Source organism: Olea europaea, chromosome 15, assembly GCF_002742605.1.
Source record: "Olea europaea var. sylvestris chromosome 15, O_europaea_v1, whole genome shotgun sequence".
Lineage (NCBI taxonomy): Eukaryota > Viridiplantae > Streptophyta > Magnoliopsida > Lamiales > Oleaceae > Olea > Olea europaea.
In genome coordinates, this window is record NC_036251.1 from 31,863,327 (window position 1) to 31,872,608 (window position 9,282).

The following is a 9,282-nucleotide window of genomic DNA, read 5'->3' on the forward strand; positions in this document are numbered from 1 at the left end:
ATGATAAAAATCCAAGCATGGTATCTTACTGAGTATTTCTTATACTCATAGTATGTTATGCTAAATTTTCAGATCTATGATCGTTGAGTTGATGGGAGTTAGTTGGCTTAAGCGATGATGGATTAAGGACAGATGTTTTTGAACCGAAAGTTTTCTTTTGTATGTTTTGCTCGATGACTATTTTTTCCATTTATTTTTCTTATGGTATTATGTAAAAATATGTACATGACATGATGAAATATGGTATTAATAGCAAATTTTGTAATTTCATCTTTCATGTTATGTTAAGAGACATTTTTGTAGTTTATTTTCCTTAAAAGAGACAAAAGGCAGGAAACGGGACAGTTTCTGGAGTCAATTCAAAACAATATTTCTAACTCCATAAACGTCCATTTGAGATTATAAAAATATTTCTGTTTTCCTCTTTGAGTTCTCTAAATATGGCCGAATGAATCACTCAATTTGGATATCTATGGCCTGAGTTATCAAGGTTTTAACGTCTAAAGGTCAATCTGGATTTCCTGTGTAATATTTCACTGTTTTCAGTAAAACGTCTATATCATATGATCTTGGAAAATTTTCATATTTTAACCTAGAAAACTACATGAAATTATCTTTCTAATGCCACAAATTTCATAGAAAACGGAGTTGGGATGAATTTTATAAAAATTGTCAAACTTGCTACTCAACTAATCTTGACAGTGCCGAGGCCGTATATGTGAAGCATAATTCCTTGTCGACATGCACTTTTATCGGCCATCAAATTTTATAAGAATTATTTTACCAAGTTGAAAATAAGTTTTTCACATGTAACACTTCTATTTAAGAGTATTTGCATGTACCAAAGGCAGAAGCTATTATATTTAGTACGTGACCCTCGAAGCGTAAGTTCGGGGCGTCACACCTCAGGCGCAATCGCACCATCTCCAACTAACATATCATCACTCGGTATGCTCGTATTATCCACAACATTTTCACCATCGGACTCCACCGATATAATGTCATCTTCATATTCCAAAATTTCTTTCCCTGCAACAAACAAATCAATTACAATGTCGAATAATGTACAACAATAAAACAATTTTTCTAATGATAATTCAAAATTAAAAGTATGCAGTAAGGATAGCTGAAATGAAAAAATTAAAAATTAAAAATTAAAAAAAAAAACCACCTGAGCTAATCACACAACCAATCCCCTAAATATTACACCAGAGTCATGAAGTCATACTATTGCAAAACAGTAGAAATCTTACACCAAAAACTGCAAAATCATTAAACCAATGCGAACTAATACCTCTTTTAGTCATTTCTGGGGTGAACGATGTTAGGTGCAGTAGATACGTAATGCAAGCTTTTCCCCTATTTTTGACATCGCTGGAGAACGGTGTAAGAACAATAAATTAATAAATTAGTGAAAATTATCAATAATCCTGCATGTTCATTTGTAAATACGAAGAAACGGTAGTGGAACAGATGCAACTACTTACGATTCTTGAAGAAACCTGAAATTTGATATGATTCGACTCCCTTGAAAGCACTTCAAGCCACAGAATATGGGAGTTTTCAAGATGGGTTTGCACTATCTTGGGTTTTTTATCGACTGCCAACAATTTGTCCCGTGAAGAGAGTGACTGGCCTCTCAGCCTTGAAAGAGCGGTTGGAATCCTTTGAACCAAATCTTTGGAACCCAAAACAATTATTCAACCTTCCTAGAATTGATATGTTTATCTCTACATATTTACTCAACAAAGAACCGCCACTTGTAATAGCAAATAAACTTCTTTCGATCCTTGCTATTGATTATTCGGTGGAAGCAATTTCGTGCTCACTTTTGAAGCTCTTGTTGACGCTGCTCCCTTTGCAAAACTATGGTAACAAGAACACAAGATAGAGATGCAAATGGGTTTATCTTCAAAACACCAAAAATCGATATCCCCGCTTCAATCCCAGGAGAGAAGGAGATGCAGTCGGGTTTCAAGCCACCGGAAATGAAGATAGCGCCAAATTTGCCCTAGAATCATCTTGCCCAGTTTGCCTGCTAAAAATTGAAGAAAAATGTTCCAATTATGGGTATGATCCGATCGAAGGTGTGACCGGATTGAAATAAGTGCCCCTTTCTTTTTTATTGTTTTGTTTCTTTTTTCAACAAGCTTTCCACCTCATGCGGTCAAGCCGAGTGTCATGCGGGATGCCTGAGTAGCATTACACTAAAATCATACCCGTTTACTGTTGTCATCTGAAACCTTTTGTTTTCTCAACTATAAATTGATTCTTATGTTTCTCTTTTTCTGTGCCTCTGAATTGTTTTGTCTTCTCACTCTCATTTTTCTTTTCATTCATTTACAAAGAAATCCTAAATTTGCCTTCTTATGCACAACCCATGCTCGTCTAATGGTTCAATTTGTTTTGCTATTCGAGGAGCTCTCGTTGAGCCTATCAAGAGATCCTGAACTGCATTGTTGGTAGATCGATTCATCCATCAAACTATCGTCTGAATTCTTAGATTCTTTTGTTTGGGATTCTCACTCACTCTTTCGCCAAACTCTCTCTGTGTTTCCTCTTCTTTTGTTTGAAGAAGAAATGGGTGTGGTTCCAAAAAAAAAAAAACCATTAATAAGTTTGAAGCATTAATGGAAGAAGGTCATTTCTTCTTGCAAGGTTTTAGTAAATCGGTCCTAAAAACCATAGAAATCTCGAAAGAGACCTTCAGTTTCTTCTTCTGTTGCATATTTTACTGTTTAATGTTGAATTTTTTTATTTTTTTTTAAATTTTGCGAGTTCCTAACAAATTGACCATTTCTATTTTTGTTGTTGTAAATCTTCGAGCTCTTTCTTTCTTTTTTCTGTATTATTTCTTGCAATGATAACCGTTTAATGTTGATATTTTTTTTCCTTTTTGCGAGGCTTTAACAAATTGTTCCAAAATATGGTAGAACCTCGAAAGAAATTTGAGTTTTGTCAGTTGTGAATGTTCAAGTTGTTTCGTTCTTTTTTTTTTTTTCCAATAATTTTAACAAATTGTTTCCAAAAGATCATAAAATTTTGACAGAAATTAGACTTTGAGGATGTCAATTATGTTCCTTTATAATTTTGTTTTATTTTTTGTCGAATTCTATTCATGTCTATTTTGATGTTTTGTTCTTTTCCTTCAGTATGTTTTTTTTGAAGTTCTGTGCAAGTTGTAAAAAAAAAAAAAAAGATTCACATACAAATTGAAGATTATCGAACTCAGGACTCAGGTATGTCACCTTTATATTTTCTTTGTTTGACGGTATTTTTTTCCAAATAATTCGTTCTCACTATCCGTTACTTTTTGTTCCAGCTTTCGATCTTCTCGATGTTTGAATTGAGCATTATAGTTTGGGTGATTATGTGTATAGTTTTTTATTGTAGTTAAGGAAATATTTCTTCTTGATAGATTTGTCATTGAAATGATACGTAGATCAAAATCTTTTGGTCGATCAAAAGATTAAGGATGTTATAAGCATGATTCAAAATTTTAGAACAGATTGAGTGCAACGAATTTCTGTAGTTTTGAAAAAAAAAAAAATGTACCTCAAAAGAGACTTAAAGAGGCCTTTCTTAATTTGGGTGGTTTACGATGTAGATCACTGAATATAAAATTTTTACCAAATTGTCATTTTCCAACTATATACTTGCGTGAAACTAAGGACTACAAAAGCATAGGCTTGTGATGATTATGCAACTGAAACCATTATGGAAATGGGTCATATTTAAATAACAATAGAAAGAGATTTTCTTTGGATTAGAAGAAAGCTTAGGAAACACATTCAATTGGCAAAGTAGTATCGTAGGGGAAAAGGTGAAAAGAAATCCCCACTGGAGACTGAAATAGAACATGAAACCGAACCATTCCATCCCAAGAGCAAAGAGGGAACTTGCTCGTAGGTAAAAGGTTGTAGGCCAGCCTGATGATACAACCAGCGCTTGCATAGCATCCACTAAAGTTTCATTAGGCATGTTACTAATCAAATAAGTTAAGTTTCGACTAGCATAGACAGTCTGTCACAATATAATCCCACTGTTGATCAACTGCACGAAACACAACAGTTCTTAGGCCCTTTTATAGAAACACATAATTCGATTGTATTATTTTATTTACTTGCTCATTTCTTTGACCATAGATGAACCTTGGCGAATGCATAGGCTTTTTCTTGTTAGACAAAGGAACAATTTTTTAATTACCTCTCTATTTCCCCATTAAAAGTCCTTGTTTTATTTTCATCTATATTACTTATTGGGTGTTGAATCACAATAAAGATACAACACCACTTTTAGGCCCTGTTTGAGCCTCATTTTTTTCTCATTAAAATGAAAAATATGACCGTTATCCATCACATCAAATCACCATATTTGACTTTTTATCTTTTATGTGGAGCCCATAACGTCTATATTTTTTATTCTCATTTTTACAATAATGTGGCTCAAACGGGGGCCTAATATAAAAATATGTAATGCAAAGTCTGCATCTGTTATACTTGATTTCCTCGAGCATGGTCTGGAAGCATTAGAAATTGAGCATGTAGTCAATATTGATTTTCTTGTGTAAGTTTTAATAGAGACAACATGACCAAAATGATGCCTTTTTTTATTGTAAAAATAGTAAAGTGACGTTGTTTTGGTCTTTGATGCAGCCACATCATTGCTTGAAGCCTACTTTAATATGATTTTTAGGAAGTGATATTTTTTCTTTTACATTTCAAATGATGAATGGAAATTGAACCACGCTATTAGATTCCTTTTATTGTGTTGGACGTGTCGATTTTACTTGGCTTTCTTATAATTGTCACCTTTCATATTTCATTGTGATTGGTTGTTTAAATGATCATTGATCACTGTTGCTTGAAATTTGAAAACACTATCAACTTTTGCATTCCGTCACTGATTCACTTCTTTTTTCTAGCTTCTTTATGGTCCCTTTTTTCAAGTTAATGTTTGCCCTTCATTTTTTCTCTCAGCCTTACATTTTGCATTTCATAAATTATGTGACTTGTGAACTCAAATACCTGTTAGCCACGCTGCTTTCTCTTTGAAAGAAGTATCGAGATATCCTTGTCAAATGATATAATTTTTGGAGAACGAAAATATGACTAAATTGTCAAATTAATAGTCCTCTGAAGTATACCTGTTTTATTTAAATTTTACAAGCATGCATGATGGTATTAACGTTGTATCCCAAAATACAGGTTCACATGTTGGAATAATTAATAATTCTATATGTGAGCTTTACATTCGATTGCAAAATTTTACGGATTAGATATATGGCTCATAATGATAATTGTGTTTGGGCCAAATTTATTAAGTGATCAATTGGACCTTTTACACCTTATGAGATGTAATTAATTTGATGTGGTAATTTAAAGTATTTGGGCCGGAAATAAACCCTAATTAGAATTCTAGTCGTAATGGGATAGCTCAAATTATTTCCTATATCTAAAGGCTAGGTCCCCTCTCTTCTCTATATGTTTTATTGGCTTGCCCCATTGATAGCTGATATTTTTTGAAGAGCAAGGAGGGGAAGATCTTGTCTGCATTACAACTACTATTCATATCAACAATGACTTCCGCAGGTATGAATTCGTTTATATTAATTTATTGAATTGTGATTATCGATTCTTAACATGATTAAAACTAAATATTAACAATTGGTATCAGAGCAGCATGTTAAGATCGAAATCCTTCATGATTTTTTTTTTACACTTTTCTGTGCATATATATTTTTGTGTATGCATGTGTATAATTCAGCCATCAAAACCCAAATCTGCAAAATCCAAAAACCTTCTCTTCCAGAGAATAATTTTTAGTATATCGATCATAAAAAAAAAAAAGAAAAGTCAGCGGATAAAGAAGAAATCAGAAGTTTGAGCAAAAACAGGATCTATTAGGTAGAAAACTTTTCATTAAACAATTAAAATTTCCCATTCTAATTTAATGAAATCAATTCAAATTACCTAAAGTTGGGATGGCCACCAAAACGCCAAGAGCAGAAGCAATGAAGAAGGAAAAAAAAGCCCCCACAAAAGGAGGAAAATAACGGAATCTTCATACCGCAGTTTTTTGGTGCGATTACTTGGTCTCTTGAGTGGTATTTTGGAATTTTATGGATATTGAATATTTTAATCTTGGTTTTCTCATAGTTTCTGTAGGTACTTTTAGTAGGGAAATTTAATGGTTTGCTGGAGTTATTTTCTTCTTTGAATTCTCCGACGTTTTCGAGAACTTCTAACTATTTGTTTATCTCCTGAATCCTAATGTTTAGACATTGGGTTCCCTTGATACAATGATTGATATATCCACAATTAATCCAAGAATCTTGTGAAGGATTGAATGTTTAGTGCGATTTTGGGGGAGATGTAGACGGGGGCTCCTATTGTAAATTGCTAATTTCCTAGCCCCTGTTTGCAATTACAGATTGGGGATTAAGTTTGTAAATAATAAGAGAAGGGCCTGCTTGTAATTAAAGAAACTAAAGGACTTGGTTTTAATTTTAGACATGGGGTCAAAGTGCAATTTTCAAAAGGTGATTAAATTTGAATTTTGAAATTGGATTTAAAAGTCCATACTCCAATATTACAATTTTGATCCAATTGAAATTTTATTTAAACTTGACCTAATTAAAATTATATATTGAATAAATAATAAAATTAATTGACGACTTTTATATTTTTCATTAAATTGTATATGTATTTAAATATTGCCATTATTTGTGCATTTAAATTTCATTTTTTGAAATTTTGTTGTTAATTTCGTCTATCAATCACATATGAATCTTTGTTTTTTATCGATTAATTTTTGCGTAATTATTGTTTTGTGATTAAATTTTTATGAGTTTTGAGATGATCCTTATTTGTCCCCACAAAGAGAAATATTTTGAAATAAAAATTGGTAGCTGCCAAAGTGGCATACTCATTGCTATTTGTTCGGTTTTCTCTACAATAAAAAAAATACATATATTTTTACCCAAGAATATTTGATTTATTGCATATAATATTTTGCCCAAAGGTATTATTACATGAAATATTTTTTAAAAAATGGCATAAGGCAGTTAACGAGCTTATTTGGTTTAAAAATTTCCTTCTACCCAAAGGTGTTGGAATTTCGAAAATCAATGTAATTTTGTTAACTAGCTATATAATGTATTTTAAGAGTACCTTATAGCATGTTGTAAGGTCAACCCAAAGGTGACTCTATAATGATGCACTCAGGCTCTTACCGTAATAAAATTCATATGTTTCGATTTAAATTACGAATTATCTAATTAATAGCCCATATTAATTAGTTGGGTATTACATCATCCATTTGATTGCATGTATTATGTTTGGATGATATTAAGAGTGTGATACTTTATGTTTCCACAGTTTATAATGCCTCGTCCCTTTCGAATCAACTGTCTGCTATTGAAACCTTGATTGGGAATAATTATGTGAGATGAAAACGAGACGTAGAAATAGTACTTGGTCTTTTAGACTTGAATTTTGCAATGGAGAAAAAAACTTGAGAAACCCACAGATAAGAGTACCGTTGAATATGTAGCTGAGTATGAAAAGTTGGAAAGGGCTAACAAACTCTGTTTGAAAATCATTAAGCGATCGATATCTGATTCCATTCTAGGTGTCATCCTGATAATGAAAATGCCAAAAGTTTTATGGATGCCATAGGAGAAAAATTTATTGAGTCTGATAAAGCCGAAACTGGGGATCTGATGGATAAATTGATGAGCATGAAATATGATGGCACAAGTGGTGTTAGGGAGCATGTCGTGAAAGTGATAAATATATCATCTAAGCTAAAGGCTCGTGGCATTCCCATTGTGAAGCCTTTCCTGGTCTATCATGTTTTGAATAGCCTTCCTAGCAAGTTTAATCAGTTTAAGGTTGCTTACAATGCTCAAGGGGATAAATGAAATTTGAATGACCTCATAGCAGTGTGTGCACAAGAAGAGTATAGGATATGTCGTGAAACTGTGCAATTAGCTTTTCAGTCATCACAGAATAAGGGGCCTTCTCATAATCATAAACCTATATTTCGTAAGGGTAATAAGTCTCACCGAAGTCAGCAGAATAAAAATTTTAGTAGTCCCAAAGGAGTTATAAAGAAAAATGATCAATGCAAGTTCTGTAAAAAGAAAGGTCACTGGCAAAAAGACTGTTTTAAGTTCAAGACTTGGTTAGAAAAGAAGAAGAGTTCTCCAGGTATTCCCTTGGCCTTAGTTTGTTTTGAGTCTTCTTTAGTAGATGTGCCTTTGAATTCTTGGTGGTTAGACTCGAGAGCTAGTATTCATATTGCAAATTCCTTACAGAGGCCAAGTGAGAATGAGGTCAGCTTGAGCACTGCAAATGGATTTCAAGTGAAGGTTGAATTCATAGGAATAGTGAAGTTAACTTTAGAATCTGATTTTTATCTTGTTTTGGAAAATACAGTTTATGTACCGCAGATGAGGCGAAATTTAATTTCTATACCGAAACTTGATGCTTGTGGTTTTACATTTAATTTTAGTAATGGAATGGTTAAGTTATTTAATGATTCTCGTTTGATTGGAAATGGCATTTTATGTGATGGTTTATATAAATTATCCTTGGCTTCTTTTGGTAATGTTTCATGTGTTACCAATGTATCAAAGAAAAGAACTTTAATTCGTGAATCATCCTCTATGTTGTGGCATAAGCGTTTGGGTCATATCTCTAAGGATATAATGGAAAGATTAGTAAAAGATGAGATACTTCCCTCTTTAGACTTCTCCGATTTTGACACCTGTGTAGATTGTGTAAGAGGAAAGTTAACTAAGTCTACGAGGAAGGGTTCGACTAGGAGTAATGGAATATTGGACTTAATTCACACTGATATCAGTGAACCTTTGCCTTCTACTATATGTGGAAATAAATATTTCATAACTTTCATTGATGATTTCTCACGATATGGATATGTTTACTTGATTAACGATAAATCACATACACTTGAGAAATTCAAAGTTTTCAAACTAGAAGTAGAGAAACAATGTGGAAAAAGTATCAAAGTTGTGAGATCTGATCGAGGTGGTGAGTACTTGGAAAATATGACGAATCTGGTCAAAATATGGGTGATTTTGCAAAGTTTTTACAAGAGTATGGAATAGTGCCCCAATACACCATGCTAGGGACACCTGAACAAAATGATGTTTCTGAAAGACGTAATCGAACTCTAAAAGATATTGTTAGAAGTATAATAAGTAGAACAAATTTGCCTGAATATTTGTGGGGTGAAGCCTTGAAAACAGCTATGTAT

At 32.8% G+C, this 9,282-nt stretch overlaps 1 long non-coding RNA gene across 1 annotated transcript; it reads right to left on the reverse strand.

The window, feature by feature from the left end:
* Positions 1-878: 878 nt before the first annotated feature.
* On the reverse strand, positions 879-2,488 carry LOC111410902. The gene is made up of 3 exons (XR_002705785.1): positions 1,488-2,488; positions 1,295-1,374; positions 879-1,029 (listed from the first exon to the last, which is right to left on the reverse strand). It is a non-coding gene; the product is annotated as an uncharacterized LOC111410902 (long non-coding RNA).
* Between the last annotated feature and the right edge of the window lie 6,794 nt (positions 2,489-9,282).